Here is a 19,444-nt window from a genome sequence, read left to right as displayed (position 1 = left end):
CACGCAAGGCAATCAAGAGTGGGGCTCCAAAGCCCGAGTGGTTAGATGCAGACGACTAGCGCTGACTGAGGGAGGAAGCTACAGATTCGCCAGGACGTTGGAGTCAGCAGCGGGAGGCGGCAAGGGCACGAATCGAGGCCGGATCGGTGCATCATCTTGGGAGTGGCGGCCACAGGACATATTTGGAGGACTTTGTAACTTTCTCTTTTGTTTTGCTTATTTGTTTTTTTGAGATATTCTTTGTACTGACAATTCTGTTTCTAACAGTTAGCATTTTGTTTTCTTTGCAGCACTCCATTACAAATCGAGATCCGCAAGGCCTTGAGACTCGATATGCAGAGAGGCACAGTCTCAGGGCATTGATCGACCGATTGTATAGATGCGGCGGCCCTGTAAGTCACTCATCTTTCTTGTCCGTAGTTACCATGAGATATTTGAATGCATTATTGTATGGTGGATTGATATGTTGTTTCTTTTTCTGCAGAATCCGTTTGATGCTCCTTTGCGGCGGGACGAGCTTTCGGGGGACGAGGATTTGTAGCTCGCCCTTGGATCCTTAGAGCTCACACACCTTTAGTTTTTAGTCGCCTGATCTATGTAGACATTTTCTATGTATTAGTGATATCGTTTCATGATTGTACCAATCGCATTTTATGCGATCATGTATTTATTTCATGTATCAGTTTTATGATCCATTAGTTGAAGAGCTCAAGATTTGGTGGAAGGAGAAAATTATTGTGAAAGATATGAGCAAGCATATTGGGAGGAAATCCATTAGTATATGAACCATTCTTATGTGGACCATGCATGACTTCCCAAGATTCAGGGAGTACTCACATAAATGAGCTTTGATTCTCATTGTTGGTATCTAAAATACCTTGTTTATATTTGTGTTGACTAGATATAAATATTGCAATCAACTTGGTCACCTCAAGTTATCACACATGTCCATTGTGCAGAAGTCCCAAAGGTTGCAAATCATGAAGAAAATGATCTATCATGGGTATGCCACATTCTTATCAGAGGACCATGATTTGAGAATAGCATTCCTTGGATGGCTCCTCGCACAAACGAATACCCAAAACTAGTATGAGTGGAAGATGATTCAAGAGGAGTCTGTTCCAAGTGAAATGTTTCTTTTCAATTTCTTCCACACATTTTCAAGAATATTGCTAGCTTAATAGCTTGTCACATGGAGCCATAGGATTGATCATATTTGCATCATTTCTTTGTCAAATTGATTAACTATTCACTTATATTGGTACTTTATTATATGATTTTTAAACTAACAAGGCTTAATTGTAAGTATATGTTATCATGCTTCATCTTCACCCTTATGTTGATTATAGTGACATTGTTTTTGGGCTATGCAGGTCACTATAGACGATCCATAAAGTAGGATGAGTGGAGAGATAATAGATGAGAATTTGTAGAAGACCTTCATATGTATGTCTCCAGATCAAATAGTGGGCTTCATAGATATGGTAAACCAAGAGTTGTTTGGGTGTTTAGCACGTTCTACCTTAGGATGCTCTGAAGTATAGATCTCTAGCAGGTGGAGTCAATGCTCTAGACTAGCCAACCAAAAGGTTCGAGACTTGGTATGTAGAGAGGCATGGTCTCACTTCTCTCATTAATAGATCATAATATGTATGCAGTGATTCGATAAGTCATGCCTCTTTCTTGTTTTAAGTTTCTAAAATTTTTGTGATGCATTATGTAATGTGGATTTATTTTTTGTTATTTTATATTACAAAGTCCATTCAATGCTCCATTGCATCAAGCTCTTAGATGGTGAGGAGTATCATAGTTACTTGGATTCATGGAGCATGCATTCCTTCATTTTTTGGCCCTATGGCCATGCAAGCTATTTCTATGTGGACTTTCTTAAATATATTTCTCATCCTATATATTTCTCATCCTATCTATGGACACATTTTTTTGTTTTGAAAACTCCTCCTTATCAATCCATGTAGTTTTATGAGATGTCATTATCGATATTGTACTTATTTTGAAATTGAATCAACAAACCCTTTCTTTTCGGTATCTCATGATGCATGTGTTTTGGTAATAACTATATACTAAATTTATAAATTATTTATGGAATATTTTTCATCACATATGGTTGGAAGGGTGGCAAGGTTGCAAGCCTTACCACCCAAATTGATTTTTCCTTCGCAATATTTGCTATTAGCATCACAAATAAACCTACGAATGGTACTATATGTGTTGCTACATGTGTCGCTATTATCTGCGATATAAATAGTGATGAATATAACAACACAGAATAGCAACGATTCTATAGAGATGTGTATACAAATGTCTTTAAGGATTCAAGTTATTAAATTTTACCTTAGTTTTAAACTCTACCTCGTGCAAGTTTGCTAAAAGTGCTCTAGACCCATTGTCCCCTATACAGACAATTTTATATGGCCCATCCCATTTTGGTTCTAGTTTATCAGTAAATAGCTCATAATGAGTATCATAGTATAGCACCAACTAACCCTTCACAAATTTATATTACTTAGCCCAAAGGTCTTGAAGATCTTTTATTCTCCTCTTTCCTACCTCTTGATGTAATAGAGCCTAATTTCATCAAGATGTGCAGAAGAAATAAATCTTTCATGCAATGCTTCTACCTCACCCAACGAATGATTGAGAGCGAATCGCATAGTAGACAACTCTATTTTCAATGGTAAGACACACTCTTCCCCATAATCCAACCTAAACAAGGTATGGTATGCAGCTCTCTTAAATGTCGTATTATAAGCCCAAATCGCCACATATAATTTGTTATCCCAATGTTTCTTACTTTAGACACTATCTTGGTTAAGATCCCTACAAGTTGCTTATTCATACTCTTGACTTGACCACTTGCTTGAATATTATACAAGGTGGTTTTATTGTGTTTAATATTCAAAGCATCTATTTAGGCTACTATAACCTTATATGCATAGTGAATGGCTGTAAATCCATCATATTTCAGTCTATCCATAGGATATCTAGCTCTCGTAGACCTGCGCAAAGTAGATTCACTCCCATGGGCTCTCAAAACATCCCTGGTCTTTCTTACTCCAGGTGTAACAATAGAAGGAATACCCAACTCATCATCAATGCTCTGTTCTGAGCCACTGGATTCACCATCCACATAAGAGTGACCTGCATTCACATCAAACATGGGCTGATCAACCTTCTCTTTTCCTTTTCGTGATACCTGCATACCACTATCTGCATTGTTTTGAGAAGATTCTCGTTATCTCAATCTGCCTGTCCATGGTGAAGAATGTGAACCACTGCTAGAGGATGCTCCATGTCCACTAATATTTTGTGACTGCTGCTGTGAATTCTGTGCAGCATTACCATTTTGTGCATCTACATCATCAATCACATTTACTAGTTTATACCAGCTACTCATCTCATAAAAAACAACATCTCTACTCACTGTAAACTTACGAGTAGAAGGGTTATAGCATCTATACTCTTTTTGCTGCAGAGAGTAACCAATAAAGATGCACTTCTCAGCTTTTGGATCCAACTTGGATCTCAACTCATCTGGCACATGTACATAGGCAATGCAACCAAAAATTTTCAAATGAGAAATATCTAGTTTCCTACCAGTATACCTCTCCTCTGGAGTCATCCCATGTATTGCTGCAGTGGGAGTCCTGTTCATTATATAGATTGCTGTAGCAACTACTTCAGCCCAATAAAAATCTGGCAAGTCTTTTTCATTGAGCATGGCACGAGATACCTCTCCAATATGCCTATTTTTCCTTTCTGCAATTCCATTTTGTTGTGGGATATGACTGCATGAATATTGCTGCTTTATGCCATGCTCCTGCAAGAACCTTGCAAACTCATTTGAGAGGTACTCTCCCCCTCCATCTGACCTTAGGCATTTTATTTGCAGGCCTGTTTCTTTTTCAACCATAGCTTTAAGAGTTTTGAAATGCCCAAAAACTTCACTTTTCTTTTTCATAAAATACACCCAAACTTTTCTGCTATAGTCATCAATAAAAGTTACAAAATAATGATAGCCTCCAAGAGATGCAGCTTTAGTAGTCCACACATTAGAGTGGATTAATTCGAATGGCTTCTCACTCTCTTGAACATGTCTAGGAAATGGTTTCCTTGCCTGTTTTCCAAATTGGCAGGCTTCACATACCTTATGCATTTCTGCAACCTTGAATTTATGCAATCCTGCAACAATATTTTGGGCCTGCATTGATTTAAGTCACTGTACATTAACATGACCAATGCGTTTATGCCAGATATCAATATCTGCAACTACACCGGTCCCATGTGCAAACATTGCTGCACTCAATTCAGACATGTCTGCATCCAACGTAAACATTCTGCCCTTCTTCTTTCCTTTTGCTATCAAGCGACCTTTATTTTTCATATCCTCAACAAACCATCCATGAGGATTAAATCTAACCTGCAAGCCCTGCTCAACCATTTGACCAACAGAAACCAGATTCTTGGTGATATTCGGGACATGAAATACATCGGACAGGTATTTCTTTTTCCCATCCTGCATAGACAAAGGAATTTTTCCAATCTGCACAATAGGATGTGCAGTATCATCACATGTCTCCACAAATCCTGGTTTTTTCATTTTCCTTGAATCCTCCATCCATTCTGCATGACCTGTCATGTGGTTTGATGCACCTGAGTCAACATACCATACATCGTTGCTTTCTTCTGCACTTGTCACAGAATTATTCATGTGCTGCACCATAAACAAATGCTCATTTCTGTCATCGCCCTGTCTACTAGAAGATGCATAATTCCCTTGTTGCAGTTTTCCATTCATGATGTCATTTTGCTTTTTATAGCAGTCTTTAGCCATATGACCCATTTTACCACAGTAGTAGCATTCAACATTACTGTTTGCATTTTGGCCTCTTTGCCATCCACCACAACCTCTTTGGCTCTCCCTGCCTCTAGAGTTACCACGTCCTCCTCCATAGGACTGGTTTTCTTGAGTTTGCTGCATATTCTGATTTCTACCACGGCCTCCAAATCGGCCTCCTCTACCTCTGCCTCTACCTCTTCCAACATTTGAGTAGAAGACAGTTTCTTTTGAAGTTCCTCCTGAAGAAGATGCACCACCATTTCTTTACTTCTCAGAAATTAGAAGAGTAATCAACACCTCAAAATCAGAAAATCTTTCATGAACTGAAATGGATGTCCGAAACTGTGCATAATCCTTTCCTAGACCATTCAAGGTCACAGAAACTAAATCATCATCTTCCACTGGCGACCCAATGGAAGCAAGTGCATCTGCAATCTTCTTCACCTTCATGTGGTAGTCATTAATGCTCATACTTTCTCTTTGCACATTATGCAACTCTTGCTTGAGCTGCATTTTCCTGGCTTGCGTATTTGTGCTATACATTTTTGACAAAGTATCCCATGCCTCCTTTGGCGTACTTGCATCCTGAATATGCACAATCATAGAGTTTGAAATACTGATAGACAGCCAGTACATAACTTTCCTGGCTCTCTCATGCCATGCTTTGAATGCCTGCATTTGCTGTTGATTGGGAACATAAGGAAAAACTGGTTCTTCTTCATTTCCTGCAACAAATTCCCAATATCCTTTTCCCATAAGGAAATTCGTCATTCTAAACTTCCATGCTTGGAAGTTGTTCTTGTCAAGCTTTTCAGTTACAATCTGTGAAAGAGAATCAGATGCCATTACAGAGTACTGCAAACAATTCTGTCACTGCAGAGAACATAGCTTCAGCCTCACAAGGGCAAATCTGCAAAACTGATGAAAGTGGTATTTAACCACACAGTCACTTCCTAGTGACGATTTTGCATCAACAGGCAACAAGGATGATTCTGTAACTCCCAATGTCTCTGCGCATAGGCATACGATGCAATTTCTACAGTAACTTCTCACCGACCTATAGAATAGTGGCTGCACATCATAAAACTAGGCCTTTTCCTGAGTGTGTGCAGAAAACTTCCGCCTCCAAAACAGGCCCCGAAATGGCCTCAAATCAAAAAAATAGGGTCGCCACGAGCTAAAGCCCTCTCCCGCAGCATATACTGCCTTGTTGCTTCACCGCGAAGCACATGCCAATTACAATCCACTCATAGTACAAACCTGACATATCTGTAAAATATTACACGGCGCAGCGAACAGAATCTGAGAAAGAGATAGAGAGTACACAACAGATAAGAGGAGAATCAGTAAAATTCTTTAACTCCAAACAACTGATACAAAGATGGCTCTGTCCACCCGTGCGCTTCCACTGTGTGAAGCTTAGATGGCGATCTAGACAGAAGATAGGTGAAGAGCTTAAGGCTAGCTGGAACAACAACTCTGACTGGGTGAAAGATGAGTGTCAGATGGCTGCGAAGGGGTTTAGCTTTTATAGCTCGCGAAGGTCGTTAGGTCGGCCTGCTGACCGACCTACCATATGAGCCTCCACTAGTCGGCCAGGGAATATTCCAGGGAATATTCCCTTTACCATCGGGCCGGGGGCGCTGCCCCCGGACCCCCGCCAGGGGGGCCGCTGGCCCCCCTGGGACCCCCCAGCCAGGGGCCGCTTCCGCGGCCCCCGGACCCCACAATAGGGGCCCCTTTTAACTCCCTTACCACGCAACTCAATGCAATGTGCCTCGAGTTGCTACCAGCTTAACCACTCCGTCTAACCCAAAGATTAGACCCACAACAGTCACCTTTTTGCCATCCGGTCACATAGACCTCATCTGATATACAAGTCAGGACTCAACCAATGTCCGGGCTCACATTTGGCTTCTCCTCATAATGGGGGCCTTACAACTTTGAGCACCATGGATCATTGGTAGCACCTAATGAGGGTGGGGCATTGATCATATCTAACACCCCCCCTCAATGTCCACCCATAGGTGAACTATCTCCTCGGCCCAATGCCGAGTCTCTGAAGATGAACTTGAAGCAGATCCTTCGTAAGTGCTTTGGTGAAGATATCTGCTCCATTCTCCTCTGTTGGACAGTAGACCAATTCCACTATCCCATCCTCCATCAAATCACGCACATAGTGATACTGGATCTCTATATGTTTGGTGCGTGCATGAAACACTGGATTTTTGGCAATGGCGATGCAACTCTGATTGTCACATCTCAGCACAGTTGGTTCTTCATCCTGCACTCCCATATGCCATAGAATCCTTCTCAACCATACGGCCTCACATGCAGCAAAACAAGCTGCCTTGTACTCTGCTTCGGTAGAAGACAATGCCACTGTTGGTTGCTTCTTACTAATCCAAGAGAAAATTCCTGAACCCAAAGAGAAACAATAACCAGAAACTGACTTCCTGGAATCAATGTCTCCTGCCCAATCTGAGTCACAGTTCCCCACAAGAGAAGTTCCGAAACTGTATGTGATACCATAGTCAAGAGTTTTCTTCAAGTATCTGAGCACCCGCATCCCAGCCTTCCAATGACTCTCATGAGGTTTGTTTGAGAACCTGCTCAAAACACCAACAGCAAAACTGATATCTGGTCTGGTGTTACACAAGTAGATTAGACTGCCGACCAACCTCCTATACCTCCCAATGTCTGCTAGTGCTGATGTATCCTCAACGGATAACTTTACATTCACCTCCATAGGTGTAGCTATCTCCTTGCACTCGGTCATGCCAAATGCCTTCAAGATCTCCCATGCATACTTCTTCTGAGAGATGAAGATCTTTCCTGGCTCTTGCCAGACTTCAATCCCCAAACAATAGTGCAGCAAGCCCAAGTCTGTCATTTCAAACTCAAAACTCAAAGCCTTTCGAGTTTGGTTGATCATATCTTCATAGTCACCTGTAATAAGAAGGTCGTCCACATATAGGACAATCACTACAGACTTTTTACCATCCCTGTAAACATACAAGTTAGCATCTGAGGCACATCTTTTGAAGTTTAGGTTTAAAAAGAACCTATCTATCCGCTGGTACCATGCTCTGGGGGCTTGTTTCAGCCCATACAATGCCTTCTTCAGTTTACACACTTTGTTCTCAGAATGGGGGGCCTCAAACCCTGGTGGCTGAGCCACGTACACCTCCTCCTTGAGGTCACCATTTAAGAACGCTGACTTAACATCCATTTGGTACACTGGCCACTTCTTGTGGGCAGCCACTGCAAGTACCGTGCGAATAGTGGTCATTCTGGCAGTTGGGGCAAATGACTCTTGAAAATCAAACCCTTCAATGTGTGAAAATCCTTGGGCAACCAGTCTAGCTTTGTACTTTTCTAAGGTACCATCAGCCTTGTACTTTACCTTCCAGATCCACTTGGTGCCAATAATCTTCCGCTTTGCTGGCCGATCCACTAGCTCCCAAGTGTCATTCTTCATTATGCTGTCATACTCCGCCTGCATAGCAGCCTTCCATGATGGATCTGCAAGTGCTTCTTCTAAGTCAGTTGGCTCCTTTACTTCTCTCATAATCTCAACCATCAAGGCCATGTTGACTATGTGAGCAGAAGCCCTCCTTTGCTCCTCTATTCTCTGAGACCTCCTTGGTCCGTCTGCCTTCTCCTCAACAGATGCAGGCATAGGATTATTGTGGTCATAGAGCTGCTTCACCCAGCGCGGCAATGGCTTTTCCGGTGGGGTGATGTCAGGTTGGTGAACTTTTTCCTCATCATCTGAAGATGATGCTTCCTCCTCCTTAAGGATAGGGATAGCTCTCGGGACAGGTTCATAGTGGACTACTTCTTCGCTTGATGATAAAGTGGAAGACCTTGCCTTCTCCTCCTCCACTGTATGCGGCTCCTCCTTGAACACCACATCACGGCTCGCGATGATCTTCTTTGCCTCTTGGTCATATAACTTGTAAGCCTTCTGCTCATCACTATAACCCAAGAAGATACATTTTCTGCTTTTTGGTTGTAACTTGTTTCTCTTCTCATCTGGAACATGTGCATAACATTCACATCCAAAAATTCTGAAATGTGAAACAGATGGTTTCTTACCAGTGTAAGCCTCATGAGGTGTTTTTCCCTTGAGAGCCTTTGTGTAGCTCCGATTTAGAATGTAGACTGCAGTATTAACAGCTTCAGCCCAAAAATGGTTAGGCAATCCCTTGCCCTTTAGCATGCATCTTGCCATCTCCACAATGGTACGATTCCTGCGTTCCACAACACCATTCTGCTGAGGTGTGTGAGGCGTCGTCAATTGACGCTTGATCCCTTTGCTCTTGCAAAAGCCTTCAAACTCCTTTGAGTTGAACTCACCACCACCATCTGTTCTAAATTTCTTCACACTTTTCCCTGTTTCATTCTCAACAAGTATTAGCCACTCTTTAAACTTACCAAAAGCTTGAGCCTTATCACGAAGGAAGTACACCCACATCTTCCTACTGTAGTCGTCGACAATCAACATAAAATAAGAAGATCCCCCCAAGGCCTGTGTAGGCATCTTACCACACAAGTCACCATGCACCAACTCTAGAGGAGCATGTGCTCTATTCTTGCTTTCTTGTGGAAATGCCTTTCTCTGTTGCTTGCCCATCATACAAGCTTCACATGGTTCCTTCAATTCAGTTATTGTAGGTAGGTGAGCAACCATACCTTGCTTTTGCATCTCCTTCAATACTGCAAATCCGATGTGTCCAAACCTTTCATGCCAAAGCTTACTTGTGCCCACTCCAGCGGTGGCTGTAAGAGCACTTAGCTCATACAGGTTGTTCCTTCTTTCTCCTTTGCCAACAATTGTGCCAGCACTATCAATAATTTCTGCACCTGTCTTCTTGAACCTCACTTCATGACCAAGATCAGTTATGGCAGCAACTGATAAGAGATTTCTCCTGATTTCGGGAACATACAACACATTTGAAAGCTTTTTTACTTCACCATTTGCAGCAACAAAAGAAATAGTACCTGTGCCCGCAGCAGGGCATTTAGCATCATTTCCAACCGTCACAGTGATGGATTCTTGTAGAGGCTGCATAGAACTGTATAGACCTTTCTTGTTGGTCATGTGACGGGAGGCCCCACTATCCAACACCCAAGAGTCAGTGGTAGATTCTTCTTGCGCCGAGGAGCACACTTCCTCAATGGTCGCCATGAATAATTCCAACTCTGCTTCAGCCGTATTGGCTGTCTCTTTCCCTTTAGTTTTAAGGGTACCATTCTTTTCATCTGCCTTCTTGACACGACAATCTGCAATTGCATGTCCTTTCTTCTTACAGTAGAAGCACTCTCCTTGAAACTTCTTCTTGCCGCCCTTTTTCTTTTTGTCACCATCATTTTTGGTGGAGGAAACACCTTTGCCTTTTGCATTGGCAGAGAATGCAGCATCTCCATTGTTGCTTCCTTCTCGGGCTTTCAGCCTCAACTCCTCCTCCATTAATAATGCACAAAACTCCTCAAAAGTCAAAGCTTGAGGTCTCACCTGAGTATTAAGGGCAGTTACTAGTCCATCAAACTTTTGTGGACAAATCCGAAGACACCTCCGAGCTAGCTCTTCGCTAGTCTTTTGTATCCCAGCGCCAGCCATCTGGTCGCGCAGATTCTTAATCCGAGTGATGAATGCTTCAACCGTCTCTCCTTCAGCAAACTTCTCCGCTGCTAGTTGATTCTCCAAGTTTTGAATCCTTGTTTGGTTTCGTGTTTCATACTGACTCCTTAGTACATTCCAAGCCTCTGACGCTTTGGTTGTATGCTGAATCAGAGTCAAAACACTGTCAGAACAGCTTGTAACTAAGGCACACAATGCATCTGCATTCCTTCGTTTCCAAGCTCGTAGAAGATCTGCATTCGGAGGAATCATCACACTAGGATTTGATGGGTCGGGGGTAGGCTGTGGTTCTGCGTCGGTCCCCAGCACAGTCTCCAGAAGCTCATAAGAATCAAGGATAGTAGTAATTTTGAACTTCCACAAGGTGTAGTTTGTACCATCTAACTTGCCTTCGCTGAAGGTTGGTGGACGAATCCTCAGTGTTTGAATAGCCGGTACAGCAGCACCACCTCCTGCACCGCTTCCTGATGCGCCAGAACTGCTTCCCGGAGTCGACATCGTTTCTCTTTGCTGTTGAAGCCTTTGCCTCTTGCACGCTCTCCGATCTCTAGAGCCCCCTGGGCTCTGATACCATGTAAAATATTACACGGCGCAGCGAACAGAATCTGAGAAAGAGATAGAGAGTACACAACAGATAAGAGGAGAATCAGTAAAATTCTTTAACTCCAAACAACTGATACAAAGATGGCTCTGTCCACCCGTGCGCTTCCACTGTGTGAAGCTTAGATGGCGATCTAGACAGAAGATAGGTGAAGAGCTTAAGGCTAGCTGGAACAACAACTCTGACTGGGTGAAAGATGAGTGTCAGATGGCTGCGAAGGGGTTTAGCTTTTATAGCTCGCGAAGGTCGTTAGGTCGGCCTGCTGACCGACCTACCATATGAGCCTCCACTAGTCGGCCAGGGAATATTCCAGGGAATATTCCCTTTACCATCGGGCCGGGGGCGCTGCCCCCGGACCCCCGCCAGGGGGGCCGCTGGCCCCCCTGGGACCCCCCAGCCAGGGGCCGCTTCCGCGGCCCCCGGACCCCACAATAGGGGCCCCTTTTAACTCCCTTACCACGCAACTCAATGCAATGTGCCTCGAGTTGCTACCAGCTTAACCACTCCGTCTAACCCAAAGATTAGACCCACAACAGTCACCTTTTTGCCATCCGGTCACATAGACCTCATCTGATATACAAGTCAGGACTCAACCAATGTCCGGGCTCACATTTGGCTTCTCCTCATAATGGGGGCCTTACAACTTTGAGCACCATGGATCATTGGTAGCACCTAATGAGGGTGGGGCATTGATCATATCTAACAATATCTTATGCCAATCATGGGATTTTAGCCCTGATAATTGATCATCTTTAGAAAATGCAGACCTGAGAGAACGCATCATACCCATCGGAGTGCGGATAGACTTGATTATTTACTTCACAATGCGCTCTTCTTTAGTGGACAAAACCCAAGAAGTGTGAGGTAGTTGAACATGACCATCAGTACTCAATAGCGGGGTCAAAGTGCCTCCATCTTACCTACCTCCTTCAAATCCATTCGTGTCCCTATAGTGTCTATCTTTCCTGTGATGTGGTCCCATAGAAAGCTACCCACGTTCTTGAAAATATGCATGGGATCCAACAAGTGGTTGATCTGTAAGTCCAATATGGCAACTCGTAGAAAACTGCGCATTCCATTTGGATGGACTCCACGTGGACCATTCTCAGCTCGTACTAACTTGTGGCATTCATATGTGTTGGAGATCATTCAAGAAAACCTTTCTTGAGTTCATGACCCTCTGGCAAGAAAGCTACTTGTCCTTAATATACCATCTTCTTCATGGTTTGTGACCTTTGGGAGTCTAGCTATGGCCCGCACAATGGACATGCATGATAACCTGAGGTAACCAGACCTGTTCCAACACCTCTATCAAGTGAATACAAACTTGAACAAGCTATGATAGATATTACCAATGAGAATGGAAGCCTATTTACTTGAGCACTCTTCGCATTCTGAAAAGTCATGCATTGTCCACATGAGAATGGCTCAAATATTGGCAGACTGTTGACCATCGCGCTTGCTCATATCTTGCAGGGTGACCCCCTCCTCCCACAAAATCTTAAGCTCATCGACTAATGGATGAAGATACACGTCCATATTTTTGACTTTGTTGGTGCGCAGATCGGACGCAGATAGCTCACGTGGTGAATCCCGGAAGGTCCCCAAGAACAAAGTACTCTACTTTTTAGCACAAAAACCAATGTAAAAGCAAGCACGACATGAGACAAGAGACAAATTGGGTTCAGTCTCCCCCATGCCTTGTGTGAGCACTTCACAAAGCATGTATTTAATGTATATTTCCAATCTTTATGCTCAAAAATAGCCCAATTACAAAAATATGACAAGCTTTTAGCTTTTGAGTTTGCTTTCTACCAAAAATAGGAAAATAAAGCTAATGGACGGTGCCCATAGAGTCTGGCACGCCCAATCTCAATGTCCAAATAAAAATAACATATCCAGGCGCATAAGCGCATACAAAATAATAATAAATAATCGATGTCTCTATAGACATAACAAAATATAGGCGTGGCACCTATCAAAATATAGTCGAAAGGTCGAAAATCCGCTAGACTCCAATGCTTTCCTCCGCCACTACTGCTATCTCTACACATCAACTGAAGCATTCACAATCGTTAGTAAAATAACACAATTAAACCGACAAAAGTGAATACCTAGCAGTCTTCAGCTACATAAATAAATCAACTGGTTAGAAATAAATCCTAACCTTAATTTATTACGAGTGCGTACTCTAAACTCATAAACGCTTATTAATTTAATATGCATTTTGCGGAATCACCCATGTACACACTAAATTAATGAAATGCCCGAAAAGGACAGGCGTCCCCATCAACTTCTCGCACAAAGAATCCTCTTTGCGTATGAGCCCCGGTCATCTAAGTTTACGGAATCCACCGTAAAACCTCACGGAATCCACCGTGGAATATGCCTCCTGGCATCATACCCCCGGGGTGGGATAGCAATTGACCTCAATTGCTATTAGCTCAATGTGGAGCTAACAGAGTGGGGAAAGCATTTAGGTCTCTAGCGTGCATCCATTGTGCTTCCTCTACAGGATGGTTCTTAAATTTCACGAGATATCTAGAGTACCTTCGGCCAGTTCTAGTGGTCATGTAGTCAGTGTCTATAATGGCTTCTGGTTCAAGTATTTCAGTCTCTTCTTCTAGTAAAGGTGGGTTTTCATAAACAGGGTGGATAGGTAATTGTCCTCTAAATGGTCTCAATAAACTAATATGAAATGTATTATGAATTTTCCAATGGGATGGCAGTTCTAACTTGAATGCATTGTCATTAATCTTATGAACGATTCTAAATGGTCCGTAGAATCTAGGAGCTAATTTGACAACTGGATGTCTATCTACACTTTGCAGTCTACGCTTTTCTATTCTAAGCCAAACATAATCATCAACTTTGAAATTCATGGCTTGTCTTTTCTTGTTGGCTTGTTTGGTATATGATTGTTGGGCTTTAGCAATCATATCCTTTACTTCATCAAAAATAGTGTTATGCATAACAGCAATATCATCGGCACTTTGTATTCTATTAGACAAAGAGGCAACAGGTGTAGATAATCTATATCCATAAATAACTTCAAAAGGTGCTTTCTTTGTAGATGTGTGCGGTGTATTATTGTAAGTAAACTGTAATAAATGCAAATGAGTATCCCATGTCTGAGGTTTAGAGATAGTGTATGCACGTAAAAGATCTAGAATAGTGCTATTTGTGGCTTCTGTTTGTCCATTTGTTTCTGGATGAAATGGAGATGAGAAATCAATCTTTGTGCCTAGATTTGCAAACAGTGTAATCCAAAAATTATTACAAAATCTAGAATCTCTATCTGAAATAATCACTTTCGGCAATCCATGGTTAGTAAAAACAGTTTTCAAAAATAACTGTGCTGCTTGTGATGCTGTTAAAGTTTTCTTACATGCAATGAAATATGCTTGCTTACTAAATCTATCTACAATTGTCCAAATCATGTCATGGTTAGATTTAGTATTTGGTAAGCCAGTAATGAAATCCATAGATATATGTTCCCAAGGTTTAGATGGAATAGATAAAGGCATTAATAATCCATACTGTTTACCATGATGTCTCTTTATTCTTTGACAAATCAAACATTCAGAAACAAAATTAGATACATCTGCATCCATATGCGGCCAATAAAAATCTTCAGTTAACATGCGTAATGTAGAAATGATACCTCTATGACCTTGATATGGGGGACAATGAATTTCATTCAAAACAAAAGATCGGAATGGAATAGTAACACACAGTCTCTTTTCAAAGAACATGAATCCATCATTATATGACAATGAATCAACAGGAATGAAATTATTTTGAACTAATTTTTGCCAATCAGAATGAAAAGTAATATCCTGGTGATATGTATCTTTCATAGCAATCAAAGAATCAAAAGATATGATAGAAATGTTATGAAGTGCAGGTCTTCTACTCAATGCATCAGCAACTACATTTTCTTTTCCAGGTTGATATTGGATGATAGGATGGAAACTTTGAATGAATGAAGCCCATTTGATATGACGGTCAGAAATTTGGGGTTGGCTAAGTAGATGTCTAATGCTTTGCTGGTCAGTCTTTATCATGAATTCTGAACCCATTAAATAATGCTTCCATTGTTTTAATGCTTGAACAACTGCTAAGAGTTCCTTGTCATAAGTGGAATATTTAAGCTCAGAGGGTTTCAGCTTAGAACTAGAATATGCTATTGGATGGTTGTCTTGCATTAGCACGGCTCCTATTCCTGATCCGCTAGCATCTGTCACAACTAGAAAGAATGGTCTATTAAAGTCAGGCAATTGTAGGACAGGGGCATTGGTCAATGCACGTTTGAGTAAATCAAAGGATTTCTGTTGGTTTTCAGTCCATTGATAAACAATACCTTTCTTAAGAAGTTTGGTCAGTGGTAAAGCAAGTAATGAGAAATTACGTACAAACTTCCTATAGAAACTAGCAAGACCAAGGAATGAGCGTAATTCATGTACATTTTTAGGAATAGACCAATGCAATATTGCATCAATTTTCTTAGGATCAACTTTTATTCCTTCTTTTGATACAATATGACCTAGATATTCTATTTCTGTCTTAAAGAATTCACTCTTGTCAGGATTTGCAAACAATTGATTTTCTTTCAGTAATTGAAAAACTAATGATAAATGCTCATAATGCTCTTTTTCACTTTGACTGAACACTAGAATAGCATCAAAGAAAACAATCACACAATATTGATATTTTAGAAAAATACGGTTCATCATTCTACTGAAAGTAGCAGGTGCATTAGTTAATCCGAATGGCATGACTAAGAATTCGTAATGGCCAAACTGTGTCTTGAATGCAGTCTTAAATATGTCGGATCTATCTAACCTCACCTGATGATATCCAGACTTAAGGTCAATTTTACTAAATATAGAAGATCCTTGCAGTTTGTCCATAAGGTCATCAACTCTAGGTATAGGATACCTATTCTTTACAGTGATCTTGTTTAATGCTCGGTAGTCAATACACATCCGGTAAGTATTATTCTTTTTCTTGACTAAGAGCACAGGTGCACCGAATGGGGAACTGCTAGGTCGAATTAAACCTCTATTTAGTAATTCTTCAACTTGACTCTGGATTTCTTTTTGCTCTATTTGATTGTGCCTATATGGGGCTTTGCAAGGTGGTTGTGTGCCAGGTATTAGGTCAATCTTATGGTCTTCTGGACGTGATGGAGATAAACCTGGTGGTAGGTCTTCTGCAAAACAATCCTTAAAATATGCAAGAAATTCCTTATGCCTAGGGTGCATATGAGTTTCCTTTGTGTGTAATTCATTCACCCAAATGAGATATGATTTAGTATTCTTGCGTAGTGCACGTTTTGCTTGAGTATGTGAAAGCAGTGGAAACATATGAGATGCATGCATACCAAATAATGTAATAGATTTTCCTTGAAAATTAATATTCATTGTGTGTGTGGAATAATCTATATTGGGATTATGTTGGTGTCTCCATGGCATTCCTAGAATAATGTCGCTAGACTGTAATGGGACAACTAAGAAATTTCTTCTTTCAATATATGGACCAATTTGAATTTCTAAATCTTGAACTTCTTGTGTGCCATTGTACCTAGTGCCTAAAAATGTAGCTTTTATGCGATAGTGCGTAGGTACTGTATGCAATTTCAATTCTTTTACCAATTTTGCTGAAATAAAGTCATGGGTACTACTGTCATCATGCAATATAATTCTTTCTTTTCCATGCACCATACATTTCATAGTCAACAATGAATGTAAAGTAGGCATACCTGGTAGAGTGTCGGAAGTAGTAGTAGGATCATCTTCTTCTTCAGTGAAATCCGGCATATCCTCATGCTCTTCTTCATCCATAGCTCCAAGGTAGTTGATATGTGCTGATGGCTTCTTTGAATGACAATTTGCTGCGAGATGCCCTGGCTGGTGACACTTGTAGCATACGATGGGCTTGGCTTTGGTCACATTATTTGCAATGGCTGGGAGTCTGGGTATATTTTGATTTGCTTGTGGAATAGGTTTAGAATTTGGATTGGCAGTGGATGGTAATGCAGGTGGTTTAGGCCAATTCTTGCGGAAAGATGGTGATGAAAAACGACCTGGATTAAACCTTCTGAAATTTGAATTGAATTGTTTAGATCCATAATTACCGTTTGCTTGGAATGGCTGTGGTCGTCGATCTCTTCCGCGTAACTTATCTTCAGTATCGTGGGCTAAGGAGATGGCGTCTTCAAGGGTAGCAGGCTTGAACATATTCACCTCAGCGTAGTAATGTCCAAGAAGTCCAGACATATACTTCCGCTTATGTGTCGTCTCTGGTACGTCTTCAAGCATGCATAGCTGTGGAATAGGCTCACGGTCGCGCTATTGGAGTAAATCCCATTGCTTGATAGCCTTCTCATGAAATTGCGGTGGTAGGAAATTTTGCATGAACTTCTTCTTGAAATCTTCCCATGTAGCAGGACATTCTATACTCTTGCGGACGACAGTCCACCAAAGTGATGCTCTATCTATCAGATGATTAGTAACACACTTGATTTTATCTTTCTCAGGATAAGTTTCCTCATGGAAATAGTCATCAAACTGGCTAATGAATGATAAAACAGTCTTTCCTTCTCTTATGCCATTGAAAGTGCGAAACTTGAAACTTCGTTTACTTATCTTGGATTCCTTGCGAATGGTTTGTGCTTCAAGAGTGGCGTCGATGGTACGGCGAATCAAATCTTCAGCTTGAGGTTCTTCTTTATCAGTGGACGCTCCTTGTAGCTTTGTCAATTGCACTTGCAAGGCTTGCCTAGCTCTTCGCTCTTCTTCCAATTGCAGCATGATAAGATCCAGCTTTTGTTCCATGGTAGGCTCGGGTAGATCGTCTTCAGCCATAGGATCATCCGTATGTGGGGTAGTCATCCTGTAAAACTCAACAAACCTTTCTCACTCAAAATCAGTTAGCGGGATGAGCGTAGCTCAAATTTGGGGTTACAAGGCTATGTATTTTTGGGTATTTTCTTCTTCAATTTTTAGAAATTCTGAAATATTTCTGTCTCCGTTTGCTGAAAGTACTTCAACGAACTTGCAGATAGGTAAAACAGCTTGCTGCGAACAACTTTCTAGTTCAGAGTTTTTGCAAACGAACAAGTCTTCTATGAGTTTTAAGCACTAATCAGTTCTGATTTAGTCTGACTTGCAGAGTTGCAGACTTAGCAGACTTGCAGAGTTGTTGACTTGCTGGACTTAGCCGACTTGTAGAACTTGCAGGACTTGATTCCAAGTGACTTACTGAACTTGTCTTCTGGTGCGTAGGACCCGGAGTTACTGACTTTGTTTAGCTTAACTGACTTGCAGAGTATGGAGGGACTTAAGCTTAATGAATTAAGCTTAAGCTTAATAAGCTTAAAACAGGCCGCCGTTTTTTCGTGAAGGGGGGGGGGACCGTTTTTGCCTGCGCGTGATTTTCGGGGGCTCTCTTGTTGATCGATTTGAAGATTTGAAGCTCAATAAGCTTCTTAAGCTTTGTATTAAGCTTTTAAACTAAGCTTTTTTTTGAAGAAATAGATATGGCTTCTTACTGTTTTATCACGACCTATTCATGGAGATGAGGGAGTGGTCCTCCGCCTGCAGAGATTGGTCCTTCGCGATCTGACAGTGGAAATAGGGGTTCTTGATTGCCAGAAGTCTGCCTGTGTCGACGGTTCGTGACGAGATTGACTGTAGAGGCCGTTTGTTCCTGGAGCTCCGCCTTCGCCCGAGATTGGTAGCGATTGGAAGCCCTGGATCTCTGCTCCGCTCTGTTACCACTGGTGCGCAGATCGGACGCAGATAGCTCACGTGGTGAATCCCGGAAGGTCCCCAAGAACAAAGTACTCTACTTTTTAGCACAAAAACCAATGTAAAAGCAAGCACGACATGAGACAAGAGACAAATTGGGTTCAATCTCCCCCATGCCTTGTGTGAGCGCTTCACAAAGCATGTATTTAATGTATATTTCCAATCTTTATGCTCAAAAATAGCCCAATTACAAAAATATGACAAGCTTTTAGCTTTTGAGTTTGCTTTCTACCAAAAATAGGAAAATAAAGCTAATGGACGGTGCCCATAGAGTCTGGCACGCCCAATCTCAATGTCCAAATAAAAATAACATATCCAGGCGCATAAGCGCATACAAAATAATAATAAATAATCGATGTCTCTATAGACATAACAAAATATAGGCGTGGCGCCTATCAAAATATAGTCGAAAGGTCGAAAATCCGCTAGACTCCAATGCTTTCCTCCGCCACTGCTGCTATCTCTACACATCAACTGAAGCATTCACAATCGTTAGTAAAATAACACAATTAAACCGACAAAAG

Source organism: Lygodium microphyllum, chromosome 1 (assembly GCF_053477565.2).
Source record: "Lygodium microphyllum isolate KBCC chromosome 1, Lygodium_microphyllum_v1.1.10, whole genome shotgun sequence".
NCBI lineage: Eukaryota > Viridiplantae > Streptophyta > Polypodiopsida > Schizaeales > Lygodiaceae > Lygodium > Lygodium microphyllum.
This window is presented reverse-complemented; position numbering follows the sequence as displayed.